We start from the raw sequence: 18,524 nt of genomic DNA on the forward strand, positions 1-18,524 counted from the left end.
ATCCTGGATCTGCCTTTGGCTTACAGTATGACTTTGAAAAACTTCACTGCCCAGGCTCCTAATTTTCTCCTGTAAAGAACGATGCCATCACCATCTTCACAGAGCTGTGTAAAGATGAGATGCACGCACATAGATCATCAAGCTGCCTAACGCATTATGGTAGCCAGGTAGACGCTTTTCCTATTTTGTAACCACACCAAGTGACTCACGAACTTGTCTAGAGGTATTCAGATAAGTTTATGCTTCCTACACCTCTGAACTGTAAAGGCACCAAGTGGACTGGGATGGAGCTATGCTTTGTTTCCTAGCTTTCTTTCATTGCAATGGATTAGTTTAGCAGGACAATGGGACAGTGGTGGTACAGGGGAAGGAGGGTGACAGCCATCCCAGCTGGGTGCAGGACCCCTCCTGTGAAGAAGCAGGTAATTGTATCAGTGTTTTCAGTGAGAGCAGAGCAGTAGCAGGCCACACATCCTGTGTTTGTAGCCTTGCAGTTGACAGAGAATCTAGAAATAGAGGATTTTAAAATTTAGTGGAAAAAATCCTATGCTCATCAATTTGAAGTTGTGTGTGTGTGTGTGTGTGTGTGTGTGTGTGTGTACACACACAAACATTCATTCCACTAATTGTGAGGATCCATACATCCACTGCAAAAAAAAAAAAAAAAAAATGCCCAGAGCCCCACTAAGAGCAACATATACTATAAAGTATGCTTGTCACGTGACTTTTCTAAACTTGAGATTTAAAATCATGTGACGAATGGCCCTTGAGGGTATGTGATTAAAAGTTGCAGGTCCACACTAGGTAGATGGACATCTTGACCAGAGAAGTACCCATGTGTGTAGGGAAGATTTCCCTGACACATTTGACAATAAGATGAGGTGATTCTTTTTTTCCAGTGTGAGAGGTTATGGGCTTGCACTGGGTAGATGGACATCTTGACAAGACAAATACCAGGATCTTTAAGGAAGACTTCTTCCACGTCATTGACAGCAGAATGAGATGACTTTCCAAGGGGGTGGTGTCCAGGAACAGAGCATTCACGGTTGGGAGTCCTACGAATCTTTTAAGGATGGTACCGGAAGAGCCTTTGTGTAGGAAGCTATACCTTCAGGGTCCCTTCCAGCCCTGTTACTAATCTAAAAGACGATTTAGTGTGGAGGGGCAAAGGCTCCAAGGAAGGTTCCTCTGGAGACAGAGCCCAAAGCCTGGACCCAGTCTGAGAGCAAAAGCCAGCACTCTCATGTGGAGAACGCCTCCCCAAGGAGGAGCCCACCACTGCTTTACATTTCCTCCTTGACTCCCCTGATTATGTTCTCATGATAAAGTTTAAATGGAAGTCTGATAAAGCCGGTTCAGAAGCCGGTTTTACTCATTGTGGGTCTCAGAGTGTGTTCCCCAAGTGCCTGGGAGCCCTCTAGGAAGCTCCTTCTAAGAACTCGGTAGGCCAAGGATTAGAAATCTCGGTTTACAGCCAGGCGTGGTGGCGCACACCTTTAGTCCCAGCACTCAGGAGGCAGAGGCAGGCGGATTTCTGAGTTCGAGGCCAGCCTGGTCTACAAAGTGAGTTCCAGGACAGCCAGGACTATACAGAGAAACCCTGTCTCGAAAAACCAAAAAAGAAAAAAGAAAAACAAAAAAAGAAATGGTGTTTTACTAATCAGTCCAGCCCATCCTGGTGCAGGCTAATTTAGTAAGCATTGTGTATTCTTCATGAAGGAGTCTTAAAGAAAGTTTGGAAAACAGGTCTAAGTTACCTTACCCACTATGTGTAGGGGGTGGGGCAGTATGCAGTACAACACTCAAAGTACCAGAGAATGAAAAAGAAAAAAGCATAATTGGTCCAAGGCGGAGGGCTGTTGGGAAGTCTGAGCTGTGAGAAGTGCAGATTGGATTTGAGGGGTCAGACTTAGAATGGCATCCCTCTCTTGCCTAGATTGAGATACAATGCCAGCCAAATGGTACCAAATGGGACTCCATTTCCCATCCTGTGGATACAAAGACCTCACCCCATTTCTCCTTGTTATGGGCAGTGCATTAGTCTAAACTCCTTTGCTTTCAATCCTTAACTGTCTGCTTCCTGGTTTGATCATTGAGATCATCAGCCAGAACCTTGAACCTGTGTCTGCAATGTCCTTCCAGGTCTACCTAAACCCAAGACCTGTTTGTTACAGAGCACTCACTAAACAATCCCTGCTGTGTCTCTGTCTCTCTCTGTGTCTCTTTCTGTCTCTCTCTGTGTCTCTTTCTGTCTCTGTATCTCTGTGTCTGTCTCTCTGTCTCTGTCTCTCTCTGTCTGTCTGTCTGTCTCTCTCTGTGTGTGTGTGTGTGTGTGTGTGTGTGTGTGTGTGTGTGTGTGTGTGTGTAGTCACTGCAAGCTCTAGGTAATCTGTCTATCTCTGCCCTCCCCAGTACTAAGGTCACTGCACCTAATAACTTTTATGCGAGTTCGAGGGCTCCAAACTCCAGTCATCATCTTACAGAGCAAATAAGCAATGTATTCACTGATCCATCTCCCCAGCCCTTTCCTCTTCTAAGCTTAATGATTCTGACCCCCTGCTTCTCAAATATCCCCAATCTGAAGGGAATAAGTTAATGGGTTATGTTAGCGCACTCTGAGATTCCCCCAGAGAAGTATTTATGAAGGAGTAGTTTGGAGGTGCGATCATTGGAACTCAGTACCTTCTGGAAAGAGAAGGCATGAAAGATGGACTGCTGTTCGTTTTATAAACAGCAACGCTACCCAACGCTCCCAATTGTCATTTGCACTCCAGGTCCGCTAGGTACGTAGTTCAGGGAACACACAGTCTGATTAACATGAATTCCCCCATGTGAGTCAACAGATAGATGTACTGCCTTGTTGTGTGTCTACCCCGCTGTGCCTAACAGACACTGTAAGCATAGTCTCATTTACCAAACACTTTCAACGATAAGGCCTGATCTTATTACTATTGAGTACTTTGCTGTTGAAAATTTAGAATAAAGGAAACAGCCACGTGGCGCCTAGTTGGTTTTGGTAAGTGGAACACTCCAGTGGGGAGTCTCGTGGAGAATTTTCTAGAATTAAAAAGAAGCAATGTTTGACGTGGATTGTTTTCTCCTGTTCTATTATTTGTAAACTACTGTGTTTTTTATTTTTACAACTTTATAAACAGGTAGAACATGCAAAAATCCATGCAATCCATACATAGTATGAGCCGCTAACTGCTCTTTAGTAGGTATGGCAAAGGACTTCGGGGTTCAGAGAAACTATGATTTAGTGATTTCTTTTTCCCCTAAAATTACAATTATCTTTGGACTTGCAGTTTTTTTTGGAACAGCAGTGGTAAGGAGACTGAAGCAACTGGCCACTGCTTCTTGGGAAGGGGGAGGGTCTGTGGTTTCTGTTAGTTGACTAGATGACACACAGGCTTTATACAGACTAGCTCCTGGACTTTCTGCTGTATGTTACAGTAGAAATATCTGGAACTGTCCAGAAGTGTCATCAGGAAGTCAGGGACGAAGAAACAACTTCTCCATTTGCTCAGTTCCATCTCCTGAAGCAGCTGTGGGAGGAGAGGAGAGTGGAGGGGAGGGAGACTCCAGAAGGAAGGTCCTGGCTCAGCACCACGCGTTAGGAAGAGAGTGTCCGACTGGCATCCAGTAGACTGCTGAGCATTTGTTTACATGGCTTTCTTTTCTGAAGGGAATGGCTCATGACTTGGGAAATGCCCTTTATTTTATGTCATGATATCCGTCTGATTGCTATAGCAACCATTTATGATAGGTATTTTGTGAGTTTCTTTACCTCCTTTTGTTTTTCAATCTGTGCTGAAGCAACAATAGAGGAAATACAATTAGCCCTTCATACTCCTAACAAACTCCTAACAAACTGATCACCCTTCACTGGTCAGTCCTTTTACTCTTGGCCAATAAGCATCAACTTTGCCTATTTTGTGATCTTACTGTGTTAAGATAACAATCAAGAGGATAATAATGGCTACCCTTTCAATAAATGCAGGTGCTGCACCGCAACCCTGCATCTCTTTCACTAGTTGGTTTTTGCTTTGTCTCTGTGGTGATGGCCACACAAGAAACTGCCACTGAGTTACAGCCTAAAAGTTCCTACTGTGATCTAACTGCTTAGGTCCTGCTTAGGACCCGAGACCCTGCGCTCAGTGAGGTGGATGCAGTCAGCTAAAAGGCTTCCTGACACTGCTACATACTCACAATAGCTCTTTTTCCCGTATTTGAACAACTCTGGAGTTGACTTCTTACATGCCGGTGCATATCAAATACTTGCATTTATGAATTGCACTGACCAGTGAAGGGTGATCAGTTTGTTAGAGGAGGCCGAGTATGAAGGACTATTTGTATTTTCTCTATTGTTGCTTCAGCACAGATTGAAAAACAAAAGGAGGTAAAGACCTTTAAGTTCTTAGAAGAATCAGAAGCACATATTTGAACCTAATTAAGGCCACTGGACGCAGTAGGATCATTCACTGGGAAGGCAGTAATAGTAGCTACTACTTCTTATGCAGCCTGAGAGCCTGTGTGTTCTCCACTGGAAGGCATGGCTCTTGCTTGTGAGTTTTGGCCATGAAAAATCTGATGAGTGTTAACATAGCTACAGTTAGTAACTTTTTGACTTTTGAATAAACTTTAATGTATTCCAGGTTGTCTCATACATAGATTACAGTAACCATCTTTTATAGATTACATTAAGTTCCCAGATAAACTGTAGCCTCAAGTTCCTGATGAGAGAGAAACTATACCGCCACCTATTGCACTTATACAAACTATCTTGTGGGCCAGCCCCTAAAATTTTACTAGTAAGCCATTAAAAAATGTTCCTAAAAACTTTATTTGGTGATGTCATGTTATGCAGCAGATTATTTTTCTACGAGATCTCAAAGCCCTACACATACCACTATGTGTCATGTAATTGGCACATACCTGCTGATCTTACATAAATATCTTCTAGTTTATACAATGAGTTTTAAAACAGATCTGTGAGGATCCTACTTGCAATGGTAGGACATTGGAAAAAAAAAGATTGCATGTGAAGAAACATGTTTCAAAGAACTTGTTACCCTATCATTTTCAATGATACTAGTATTTTGTTGGCTGAATTATATTGAATTGATTACTGCAACGAATACCAGGAAACTCAGCGTACTTCTACAGAGAAATAGTGTCACTTGTCTATGCTGATGTTCTCATGTTCTCAGTCAGGAGGAACCAAGTCCTCTGTGTGGACGACTCACATGAGATTTAATAGGGCAAGAGCAATGTCTCCCCAAGCTTAGTGTCATCATTGCTTTATTAAAGTATGTGCCACAGATCTGGCCTGTCTAGAAAGCAGTGTCTGGCGATGGAGGCCATGGTCTTAGGATCATGCTACTTGTAGATAAAAGAATGTCAAAATCTACAAAGTCTGAAATCTAAAGACATCTTCCAAAATATTTGGTGGTGAAAGTGGAAACCCCTCCTCAAAATGATGTGAGAGCTTTTCTGTTCTTTATCAGTACCAGTGAATGTGATTTTTTTTTTAAATTGAGTTTCACTAAGAAAAAGTTGAAGTATCTGAGTGACCTGTTACACTCTCCAAACCAGTGGTTCTTCACCTTCCTAAGGCCAAGAGAGACCCTTTAACAGTGTGTCGCGTTGCGATGACCCCCAACCGTAAAATTATTTCGTTGCTACTTCATAACTGGAACCTTGCTACTATTGTGAACCGTAATGTAAATATCTGTGTTTCCCTGTGGCTCCAAAGGGGCCATGACCTTCATGTTGAGAACCAACTGCTGCTCGGGCCTTCACTGAAGAGTTATGTAATGTGCTGTGCTCAGTCTGTCCTGCTCAGGTATATGGGTATTGTGAAGTGAAGTTCGTTGCCTCTGAGAGTTCACAACACACAGAGCATCAGTGATTGACCTCTTAATAGTTCTAGGTGGCTTCTCTGATGGAACAGATGGAGTTTTCTTCTGTTTTGTAAAAATTTAATACACTGTGTGTATGTGTGTGCACGTGTGCGAGCGGGCATTAACTTGCTAGTGCACATGTATGGAAGCCAGAAGATAACTTGCAGTAATGAGTTCTCCCCTCCCACCCTGCTCCGTGGCGAGCACCTTAACTCACGGAGCCGTCCCTTCAGCGCTTGCTTTTGAGACAAGTTGTCATTATCTAGCTAAAGCTGTCCTCCTAGGTGGTGGGATGCTTGGCATGCGCCACCATGCTTGCTGTGACAGAAAAGTATGTGATATCACGCAAAGCTGGTTTTCTATCTTGATTTTGTATTCCACTGTGTGGCTATCAATGCATAGGTTACTTAAATTCTGAAATAACAGTTAGTGTTCATTACTTTTTTACAGTTCAAAAACAGGATAGATATACAGCATCCACATACACATTTGTTTACATATGTACATACATTATTGGCTCGATTCTGCCTATGAAGGAGACAACTTTTTTTTTTCCTTTCTAAGGTTGCGTGGCAAGGTTTAGTATAAATTCAAGGTCTAAAAGAACAAGAAAGGCTAAAAATGAAGGGATAAGGAAGGACCATGTATGTGCAGGTAATCAACCTAAGTTATGAAAGGGTTATAAAGCTCTAGTTTGAACCCAGTGCTCTAGTTTGAACCCTGTCGTGGGTTTTTGGAGGCTAAAAATGAAGGGATAAGGAAGGACCATGTATGTGCAGGTAATCAACCTAAGTTATGAAAGGGGTATAAAGCTCTAGTTTGAACCCTGTGCTCTAGTTTGAACCCTGTCGTGGGTTTTTGGGTTTGATGGTGGATAAATGCATACAACTGTGGAGTCCGGTGGGACGTCCCACAGCCTCCCACACCGTGTAAGTTCACGGAGATGGATAGACAGACTTGTGGACTGGATCCATTTATTGTGTGATGTTTCTTATTTGTGAGTTTGTTTGTTTTTTATAATAGAAGTTTATTTTAGCCGGGCAGTGGTGGCCCAGCAGCACTTGGGAGGCAGAGGCAGGTGGATTTCTGAGTTCGAGGCCAGCCTGGTCTACAAAGTGAGTTCCAGGACAGCCAGGGCTATACAGAGAAACCCTGTCTCGAAAAACAAAACAAGTTAATTTTTAAAAAGAGCGTTTCCAAAACAGTGTTTGATGTGTAATAAGTCAAGACAGCTAACTTATGGTGGCTTTATTAATTTTAGATTTAAAATCAGTACCGGGTGTCTTAAAATGGTTCCTGTGGTCTCCCATCATGGCAGACGAGATAAGCCAGCGTTCTACATGAAAGAACTGAAAGCAGGAGACATAGTCTACATATGTACACATTTATACAAACATTCAACATGTGCACATATATATGTCCTCTGTAGCCAGAGACATGATTGTGTATATCCAGTCTATAAAACATTTTTCTCAACAATATACATTTCGAATGCATCCCAGGGCTGACTGGAAAGGAGGGCAAAGGACAAAGAGAGACCAGCAAAGAGGGGAAGTGGGGGCCCAGGGTGTAACCAGCCTGACCAGGGCTGCTGTTGGCTGCATGTGGTGAGGCAAAGGTGGTTTTAGGTCTTCCATAATAACCCAAGAGATAGACTAGAGTGGACACTTAGCAGGAAAACTCCAGCAGAAAGTGGGGCTCCTTAGGGCTACGGACCAGCCTCTAGGTGGGGGTGAACTAGATGTAAACACACTTTGCCAGAGAAGTGTGTCACACGTTTGTACAACCTTGAGGAGGAAGACTATGCCCCCGGGATCTGTGACCACGGCTGACCCTCGCTGAGACTTACGCTCTGAGCTCGTGCACATGAATAAGGAGGAATGAAAGTGTCCCGCCTGTTAATTGTCTGTAAGGAACCTCCAGTTTGATGATGGTCACTAGCATACGGGGAGAAGAAAAAGTCTTTGCCAGCAGCACTTCCCTCCAAGAACATCTGTAGAGAAACTGACCAGAGGATGCTCATGGGTAAGAAATGGTAAAAATCACAGCGCGATAGCCACCACTGGGACATTCAGCTGAGCCAGACACCAAAACCTAAAGTTGATGTTGTCTTATCTCTCAGTATGGATGTGATAACAGGCACGGAACTACAGAGACACAGATACCAGGTGAGACGTACGTGGCTACTCGTGAGACAGTGTAGCTTTATAAAAATGGCCACCTACGTTTGAAAGACAGAATCCATCCTATGGGAGAAAAAAAATTAGGAAAAACTAAAGTGGATAGGTTTAATAGCAGGCTAGATTTAGGTAAATTAATGAAACATAGAAACTGAAAAGGCATAGCCTACGGAGAGACAAAAAGGACAATTTTAAAAACTACGATCTGGAAAGCATTTGCAAACCAGGCAGGATAAGCAGTCATGATAGAGCCTCGATGTCAATCACAGGGAATGTGGTTCTGCGTTTTCACATATATAACAAGAGCTCCAAGGTCAATGACAGCATCATATATAACAAGAGCTCTGAGGTCAATGACAGCGACACGAGGAAATATAGAGAAGTGTACTTCCTAGTAAGGAATTTTAACTTGAATTCTCCAGTGGCTGTGATAAGTCACCAAGCCCTCCCTCGCTAAATGTTATTTATCGAACAAGTATGTCAACCATTAGTGTGCACCATTAGTATGTGTGCTCACAAATATCATATGGATTGCTACGTTCGAATAGTTCAGGACATAAAACACTGGGCCACGAGCCATGTGTTAGCAAACTTCAAAGGATTAACTGTAACCCACCATGTTCTCTGATCACAGAGTCAATAATTTAGGAGAAAGCAACCAAAGAAGCCCTTTTCTCAGTGAAGAACACTGTCCGAGGGTCCCCAAAGTCAAAGCAAATATTCAAGTCTGAATGACAATAAGAAATTTATGAATCAGAACCAGTGGTAAACAAGGGGGTGTGAGAGGGAAACTCACAGTGTTCTATGTGTAGCATGGCAAATGAGAGAGAAATGACAGAGCCGGAGCCCAAATCCACCAGATAAAAGGGAGAGGCGGGTGATAGGAGTGAACGCAGGTTGGTGCCAGCATCCTTTGCTGGCGGATGCTGGTCCCTGCTCAATAACTTTACTGGAGGTCTTTGGTGATCTTGGCTAGAAAGTATCATCCATGTTCATGCATGGCCTAGAAGACATGCAAGTGGAAGGCATGGCTCTGCCCAGATCCTGTCACACAATTTTATGCTTTTGCTATGTCAGCCTTTTTTGTCAAGAGAGGAAAGACCAACAAAGTCAAGTTTTTTGTTCTTTTTTGGTGTGTGTGTGTGTGTGTGTGTCAGTCTTTTTGATGTGTATATGTGTGTGTATATATGTATGAACATGTGTGTGTGTGTGTGTGTGTGTGTGTGTGTGTGTGTGTATGTGTGTATGTATGGGTGTGGGTGCTTTACCATAGATCAAATTCAGGGTCTCTCCGAGCCTCTGCTGTTCTAGGCAAGCTAGGCGCTTACCAGCGAGACCCTCTCCCAAGCCTAGGTTTGATCAGTGTGAACAGATTCACTCTAGGACACAGATGCTCTAAGTCTGCTCTCTGAACTTCTGGGATCCCAGAGTCAGTTTCAGAGGACCCACAAGATCAAAGCTGTCTTCACAACAATCCGATGTCATCTTTCTCCCTTCAGTCTTCAGTGTTGACATTTGGACTGATGTTAAGAAAGCAATGACCGGCCAAACTTCTGGTGACTGAGCGCTCGCCAATCATGGCAGTGACCCCCAGCTCTGAGGATACCGGGGAACTCTTTATTACTGTGGACTCCCAAAGAAGTTGTGTCACTTAACAAAGCCATGGAAGTTACCAAGGCCCCTGAATACACGTCCTTGTATTGTCCTGGTAAACACACACCTGGGCCTAATGTTTTTTGTAAGTGATTGACAGGTTGAATATGGGGTTCAGTTGTTTGGTAGGCTGTCTTCTCAAAACCATGAGAATGGGGCCTGTGGCTTTAGAGGTTGCAATTCTCACCAAGAATAAAATTCTGGCTCAAAGAACAAATTTAGCAAATGACTTCTAACACAGAGACTCGGGTATCTCTGTCGGGTGTGGTGGGCGCTCTGTGGCTTGACATTTGGGCTCCTGTGCTGTGTGAGGTAGTTGCCTGCCACCAGGCAAGGGTGCAATCACATCTTTCCTCTGGGCCCCTAGGCCTCAGAATCTTACAAAACAAAACACAGTTGCAGAGGTTAGAGGAAGACAGAAAATCACCTTACTACGCTCCAGAAAGAAGCATATTAAGCCACTTTAAAGTAAATTCTATGTAGATGACATGCTTCAGAGGCAAATATTCTCGCCTTCTCCCACTGTAAATGTTTACTCCCCCCCCCCCCCCCCCCCGCACCTCTTTGGTGTGAGTTGCTGGAGAATAATTAATTGGTCAGAAAGTTGGTGCTGGGGCTCTCGGGGCTGTTTCCTAATGGTGTAATAGCTGTCAAGGTACTCACAGAAAGTCTGTGTTTGGAAAAAAAAATAATGACCAAAACAAATTTTTGTTGCCCCAACCAAAAATAAAGCTCAAGGAACGGAGCAACAAGCAGGAGAAGGTAACCCAGAAAACAGGTCTGGTGGATGCTGGGCTCTGCAGCGTCTCATTAAAGAAAACAAGTCAAGATTGATCTAATTAACTCCACAGATTGAGCGCATCCTACTTGCAGAGCAGGTGGCTGTGGCCTTCTCCTGCCTGCCACAGCTGTTTGCTTAAACTGTTCACATGACTCATTCTGAGAGAGAGCCTTTAAAAAAATAAGTAAATAAGCTACTTGAAATCTTCCCCTTCCACCTGCTAATCAACTTAGGAGGAACATTATAATTACACACACGGAGTCCCCGGCCCTCTCGCCTCTCGCAAGACCCGAAGTGGCCTCACAGGGATGGACAGACACTCACGGGACGGACAGCTGTCTTGTCTTATCTTGGTGTTGGTTAGTTAGTTGGTTGGCTGGTTGGTTGATTGGCTGGCTGGTTGGGTGGTTAGTTAGTTGGTTGGTTGGTTGGTTAGTTGGTTGGTTGGTTGGTTGGTTGGTTAGTTCAGCTGTGGCAGTGGACTTGGAGGTTCCCCTTCCATTGACATCCTGACAGTTCCCAGCACCACTACCCTACAAAGAGGGGCTGACCACAGGCCAATTGGTGCGTTGAGTATTCTGATGCCACTCCTGAGCAGACAGAAGCCTGAGGCGCTGTGAAATGATGACTCTCTGTCACCGAAATCTGCAGTCAAGGCTGCTGAGTTTATCTAGTAAAAATAACTTGTGCTTGATCAGAGCATGGGCTTCTCCCGCGAGTCTCAAATGGGTCCTAATTCCTACTTGTCTCTAGCCATGATGGTCTCAGACAACCTGTTTCATTTTTGCAAGGCTCGGTATTCCCCCTCCCTAAAACACTGAGAAGGGCTGTCAACGAGGATTACACATTTGTTGAATAGTGCCTGGCTCCTGGTCCCCCAAATGGCAGAAATTGTAGGTCTTACCATCTGCTGATATGAACGCTAGTAGGAAGTTGTGTTTCACAAGTGCTCCTTAGCTCTTGCTGTCTTCCCAAACCTTGGTGCCCTGATCTCTAAAATGGGGAGTTGGTAGGTTAGTTTTCCTCCCTGCCTTCAGCCACCACCCCGCTGCCCCGGGGTTTGCTGGCCATTTCCAGTCAGCCTGAATCAACCTCCCTGGACCTTTTGTGGCTGTGCAGAGAAGGGTCCTTCACACTGCTGCGGTCTTCCTCCCTGTTCTCCTGCTGTTGTCTGTGTCGCTTCCCTCCTCTCACCACTTAGAGCTCTGCGAGAGGTTCATAGATCAAAGCCCCAGAAGGGTCAGGCCTTCCTGAAGTGCCTGGAGTGACCCTGAGCTGGCTGGCCCTCCCTCACCTCCTCAGGGCAGGCAGCTCCTGCTCTGAGGGAAAGGAAGAAACTGGGGCAGAGCTGAGCTGAGGAGAAACTTGAGCCTGGAGGGCCTCCATCAAAAAGCTATGCTAGGCTTCTGTTGTCCTTTGGAAAGAAGCTCATCAAATCTTACTGGAAAGATGCTGACAAGCAGTTTATAGCCTGTCAGACATCGCGGCCATCAATAAGGTGATAAAATACATGGTCAAAGGAAAATAGGTATAACACAACCTCAGAATACAAAGTAGGATTGCATTGTCTGTTCTCAAAGTCAGGTCTTGCAGGGGTCCTGCAGCCTTCATCTCTCACGTGACCGAGATTGCAAGGGTGCGCCCTACCCCACCTCACAGTTTTGCTAATTTGATTGCACACAGGAAGTTATAACAGATCAAGAAAAGGTGTTTATCTCTATTGAAGCTGTTTTGTCCTCAGCACAGCGCCAAGATTTCTTTAGTTACATTTGGATTTTCTGTGTGTTTTTACACGAATTAAGAAGGTACAGCTGAGTTTTCAGTTTTAAAGAAAGAAACCAGATTGTCTCACATGGGACTTTTCACTTCTTCAGAGAAGAGGATGCAAGCCTGTGAGTTGTGCAGGGCTGTCTCACGCTGAGGGCACCTGTGCTCACAGGCTCACACCTTGGGGCTTCCGCGGCCTCCGAGCTTTGGTATGTAACCCCTCCCTTCCCTGCGAGGCCCTGCGGGTGCTTGCAATCCAACCAGCACTGTTCTTAGGTTCAGGATTCCTCTACAGAGCTCTGCGGGGCGAGGGCAGCTGGCCTCATTTCAGAAACTGAGCCAAGGAGAGGTGATCATAGCTTTGGGCAACACAGCCACCACCCCCCAGCCCCGAAGCAAAGCCGAGGGCTCAGCCCCAGGCTGTTCTTTCCCCAGAGTCTACCACAGCTCCACAGTGCTCACTGAGCTAAGATTCCTGGAACTCAGCAGGGAGTGTACAAGTTAGAGGGGTTTTGTGTGTGTGTGTGTGTTCAAGTTAGAAGGTTTTTTGTTTTTGTTGTTGCTGCTTGATATTTATTTATTTATTTATTTATTTATTTATTTATTTAATGTGCAGCCATAGTGGAGCTCAGTCAGGACACTAAGCTCAAATGTGCTATATAAAGTGGACATGGCCTCTTTGGGCCCTTTTACTCATCCTGGGTTCTGTCAGCTGGGTCTCTCCTGGTCCCCCTGTCCGCTTAGCTCTTCAGGTCCCAATCCAGGCCCCAAAGCCACCTCTGCTGCCAGGTTCTCCCCTTATTTTCTACTAAGAGAGAAAAAGAGAACCTCAGATTGCTTTTAACTTGCATGCTGTCTTTCATTCTTAGTCTTCAGAGTGGGAATTTTATTTTACTTTGTTAAAAATGAGTTTAGGGTCCAGAGCTAGATTTTGAGAGCTGAAAATAGAACAGAAATGGACTTGGATCTTTCTGGGTTTGACTCTGTGATTGTTCCTGGTGAATGCCTGGTGACATTCGGGTTCATGTGTCATTGTGCAGAGCTTCCTGCCCCCACCAGCCTCTTGCCCCCACCCTGACCCTGCCCTGCCCTTCTCTGCCCACAGGGTCACAGTCACCTTGTTTGACCCTTTGAAAAAGTACCAGAAAGTTCTCAAGAGCGTACTAGAGGATGTTTGGTATTTTGTCAGCCCTGGAAGCAGTCTTGGGTTTGGGGTGCCTGCATTGTGTGGCAAAACAGGATGTTTGGGGTGAGCCTGCCTGCAGGCTGTGTGGTTGTGGCAGGATGGGCGCCCTGGCTTTGCCCCTCACTCCCTCGCCAATCCATTTTCTTTGTGTACAGGCTTGTCACGCTGGGGCCCGTGTGGCTTTCCTCCCCAGTAGCCACACCTCTTGCCATCGCCACATGGGTCCCATCTGTCTCTATCAAAACACCAGAGCACAGATTAATGTGATTTGAAAACTCGGTGAGGCACCAGGCCTAAGCCCACTTTATACTTTTCTTGTCCGGCAGTATCTTTCTTGAATGCCAGCTGCATCTTGCTTGCTTGCCCCATGGTCCTCCCTGCATCCTTTCTCCCTTCTCCCAGCTGTTAGTCAAGAACAGAGAACAGTTGGGGCTGAGTCTCTGGGAACAGAGGAAGGGGTGAACCAGCCACCTCTTGCTTTCCCCTCCATCCCCTGTCCCCCAAGACTGCAGCTGGCCTGCTTGATGCTCTGTGACTAAGCCACCTGAGTCGTCTATGGCCGAGTCTCTGAAATACTCAGCAAGCAGCAATTGTTGTTCTCAAATACCAGCCTGTGGGAAGCAAGATAAATGTGTGTAAACCGTTAGGAATTACACAGCTTTAGACACATTCAGGAGGAAAATGGGGGAACTGAAGGCAGAGGTGGATATCTCATTGATATCTCATTGACCTGACACATCTCAGAAGGTTCCTCGTTGACTTTTATAGGGCTTGGCTCAGGTCACTGTCACTTCTGGTTCTCAAGTTCTGCTGGTCCCTTTGGGGGTGTGGGAGGGGAGTTGATTATCTCTTAGATTCTAAAGTACCTCAGGAAGGCTGCTGGTCCTAATTTGACCTGGTTGTTAGGGCCATCTTTCTCCATGAAGAAGTACTATCTTTCTCATGAAGCTGATCGCCTTTCAAATTCATTGAAACAACATAAAGCAAATTGCTACCCAGAGTCTGGACAAATCTCAAAGATGCTCTGATGGTAGCACCCATCCAAGTGGTCAGTAATACAAAGGATTGTCCTGACTTGTTCCTGTGGCTGGGATAAAACATTGACTAAATCCAGCTCAGGGAGGAAAGGGTTTATATTATATTTTTACCAGATAGGGTCCATTATTGAAGGGAGCTGGGAGCTCAAGGAAGAAACAAAAACAGAAACCATGAGGGAACACTGCTGGCTTGCTCTCCATGGTTTGCTCAGTTGGCTTTCTTATGCAACACAGGACTACCACTTGCAAAGGGGATGGCACCACCCACAATGGACTGGGCCTTCCCACTTCAATCACTAATCAAGAAAATGCTCCAGGAGACAGAGACACGCCCACAGCCAATCTGATGGAAGCAATTTCTTGATTGAGAACCTTGATTGAGATCCCATCTTCCCGGGTGACTATAGTTTGTGTCGAGTTGACAGTAAAAACTCACCGGTGCAGATAGCCGTGTCGTTACCGAGCAGCGACTAAGGGTTGTGAATGTTATAAGTATTCTGTTTTTTGCATTTATTGCTTTATTTATGCGCTTGCTTATTTAGAAACAGCCTCACTCAATAGCACCAACTGACCTGAAACTCACTATGATGACCAGGCTGGCCTTGAACTCACAGAATCCCACCTGTCTCTGCTCCCAAGTGCTAGGATTAATGGCGTGAACCACTAAACCTGGCTTACGAGTTTATTGTCTCTAGTACTTCCTGCAGTAACCGACACACAATCGTCTCCTTTTACAGCTGAAGAAGCAGAGTTTAAGCTGGTAGGCAAGGGTTCCAGAGGAAGCCAGTCACACAAGGTCTGCAGCAAGGCCCCTGCAGGGGGTGCCGCCGGTGACAGTTGCCAAAGGCTGAGCACTGAATCAGGAGGTTGAGGAAATGGCATTTGTGTCGTTCCTTTCGACACAAGTTCCATCTCGAAGACAATTATCCTTTTTAGCAGTCTTTTAGGAACAGACAGGCAGTTGTACCATAGGCGGCAAACCAACGCTGTTCCATTGTGGAGACTGTGAGTGCCTGGAGTATATATGGTACTTAAAGGAGACTTCAGCTTCAGAGGAATCAGAATAAACTCACTTGAGGCATTACTTTTAGAAAGTGAAAGTGCTCAGAGGTAAGGACTTCGATGCTGAGCAGTTTCCATCTCTGTACTACCTAGGATCAACAACAGACATACACACACAAACACATTCACTCATACATAACACATACTCACACTCACACATATACTCAGATCCACATGCACACACATTTACACACTCACACATGCACACATACACAGGCACACACACACACACAACACAAAGTATTGTTTGGCAGTTGTTAATTTTCTACCTGGACAACTGGTTAGAGCTACATCCTTCTCTTCTTCTCCGCCTCAGTAGGAGCTGCCAGCAAGCTGAGGAGAAGTTTTGGAAAGGGAGAACCTTGTCCTTGGGAATCCTCATTACTTTCCCTTTCACACCCCTCCCCCTCCAGCCTTTAAAAGTGATAATTGCTTGAAAGGACTGGTGGGAAGTAATTTGTATTGGTGAAGCTCCAGTGAATCTCAATGGAGTGGTGTTGACCATTGGTGGCTTCCTGTTTAATTACGGGGCTTGAGAACTATGGTACCTGCCCCCATCTCAGCCAAGGGCCTGAGACTTGGTGGGGATAAGAAAGCAAAAAAAGAAAAGGGAAAAACAAAACAAAACAAAACAAAACAGGACTTCCCTGGTTTTTCAAAATCTTGTATGTAAAACAGGAAGTCATGGTTTTGTAACAGCGGAGAATGTCTTCAAACGCTTTGAATGTTTGAGTTTTGGTCTCTAGATTAAAGTGTGTACCAGTTCAGGATGGTTGCGGCTTCTGGTGGTTGCTGCCCCCGGGTCTTGGCACTTTACATACCTGCCTTTACGTGAATGCTGACGGCACAGCGTTGTAAGGGGTTTGTCCGTATTAACATGTGCCCTCCACTAAGTCCTCTGGGCCCCCCCAGGTCTCGCTCCTATTGTCCAAACGAAGGAAAACAGTAACGGAGTGACTCTCCGGTGGCCACCCTGCTGGTGATGGCAGCACTGGCCTTACAGTTCTGGCAAAGGGGACATGCAACTCATCTTTGCTGTCCTGGTAGACAGGCTGTCCCTCTAGAGTTTCAGAAGCCTCCGTAGACAATCCAGCCCTTGGCCAGTCACCGCTTTTCACCTGTTAACAACAGAGACAAATGGAGCCAGAAGAGTTGCCCAAGGCGCTCCGATGCCAGTGCCTCCTGCATGGTCTCACTCCTGCTTTGGATTTAATTGGTTCATCCACACAGGTGTTTGGGCAGATGTACCTAAAGGCTGCGTAGATGGAGACAAACAGATCTAACAAGTTGCCCCTCTGTCTGCCAAGTCCCTTTGTTAACAAGCCGGAATACACAGATAGAAATGTCAAGATTTTAGACACCCAAGTCTGTATGCTAAACCTGGGACCGGGAAGAGCCTCTGCCGAATTCCACAGTTGGCCTGGTTCCCATCCTGTATTCTCGGCTGCAGATAGAAAATGGAAAACACACAGCAGTCAACCCTAATTATGTGTAAGATCTCACTGCAGATTCCTTCTAATGTAATTAAGGGGGTTAATAGTGTCAGGAGTGGAGGGAGCGGGGGACCTGAGGTGTGACAGGGGAGGGCTTGTTTGCTTCTGTTCGGTTTATTTTTAAAGGCTTGTGTTGAGCTGTTCATCCTAAGCCAAAGTGAGCGTCCTGTCAAGCAAGGGACCCGAGGAGGCTGGACTCTGCGCTGGTGCTGCTCACCATCCTGTTCTGCCACATGGGAAAGATCTGTCAGATAGGCCAGGGCGTCTTACCTCACAGCTCAGGGCTTCCTGAGGGTGCTTGCTCTTGCTCCGACGCAAGTGACCCCAGTTCCAGGACTGCCTTTTATATAATGTGTTGTACACGCAAGGAAGGGAAATGGGAGTTTGTCTCGTGCTTTTATTTGGATTGGACAAACCAAGTCCAGAAAAAAAAAATATCCTTAGTGCTCTGCCTATTAACCCAGGTCAAGGCTTCAAGAAGAGAGGGTGTTTACAGGGAGTGATGAGACCCGGAAGAACCCGAAAGACAGAAAGGTACCAGGCTAGACTGACTACTGACAGAAGTCTTTCTCTTGGTAGAGTCATTACTTGCTCCTGATGGCTGGCTTGGGAAACTTGATGAGTGGGGAGGACAGACGGACAGGCAGGCCATCATAGCCTGTGGAAGTCAGGGGCGTGGCTTCTGTGCTCTTCCCAAAGCCAGAGTGGGTGGTTGCCCCTGGTGGTGGGAACCACCTTCTTTCTCTCGATGTGAAGACCGATGTGTCCCCTTCCTACTCCGCCCCTCCCTTCTTCAGGCACCTGCCATGGCTCCCCAGGCCTAACTCTGTGGATGCCTGTCTCTGCATTGCTAACTGTGATGTTCAGGAGGGAGAGCCACTCTCCTTCCAGGCATCCTGGATGCTGGCTCCTGGCTCCCACTTCAAGAAACTTCATGTGGCCGTCGTCCCTACAGTCCTGTCCCCATGCAGGTTTCTGACCCAGTCACAGAGTGGTAGCAGAAGGCAGCGGGGTGGGGGTAGGGAGTGGAGCCGGAGTGTTGGTGTCAGGGCTAGTCCACCCTTTCTATTCCTTGTACCTAAAACTTCATAGCTGACCATGGAGCCACTTGGCTATAATCCCAGCAGGCTGAGCAAGTGGATTGCAAGTTCAATCCCGCAGCCGCTGCCTTTTTCCGCCTGCGCTCTTGTTCCCTAGTTGCCCGCTTTTGCTTTCCTCGTTCCTGATTGGTTTTATTTGCAAATCCATCACCCGTCTCCAAGTAGAGACTCAGTCCTTGGGATAGCGGAAAGAGTGTCCTCATCTTATCACCTTGTCCCTTCTTTCTTTTCTGGCACAGCCCTTTAACACACACAGAAGGTGTCTGATACAGTGTTTCCAAATCGCTCAGAAGCGAGCTGTGTTGACTAGAGCGGGCTCACGCGGGCTCACCGCTGGGCAGTTACAACAGGGTCAGGCGGGA

General features: G+C 45.9%; 1 protein-coding gene across 9 annotated transcripts in view; it reads left to right on the top strand.

Annotated features, from left to right (window-relative positions):
• Lef1 (lymphoid enhancer binding factor 1) overlaps positions 1–18,524 on the top strand; it is a 114,061-nt gene that overhangs the window by 33,786 nt on the left and 61,751 nt on the right. Inside the window, exon 1 of one of the 9 annotated variants that reach the window (NM_001379062.1) lies at positions 12,212–12,493. The exons of the other annotated variants lie outside the window; for them this stretch is intronic. The gene's annotated coding sequence lies outside the window, so the exon portion shown is untranslated. Of the gene's footprint in view, positions 1–12,211; positions 12,494–18,524 lie in introns of those variants that run through there. 9 annotated transcript variants of the gene reach the window in all.

Source organism: Mus musculus, chromosome 3 (genome assembly GCF_000001635.26).
Source record: "Mus musculus strain C57BL/6J chromosome 3, GRCm38.p6 C57BL/6J".
Lineage (NCBI taxonomy): Eukaryota > Metazoa > Chordata > Mammalia > Rodentia > Muridae > Mus > Mus musculus.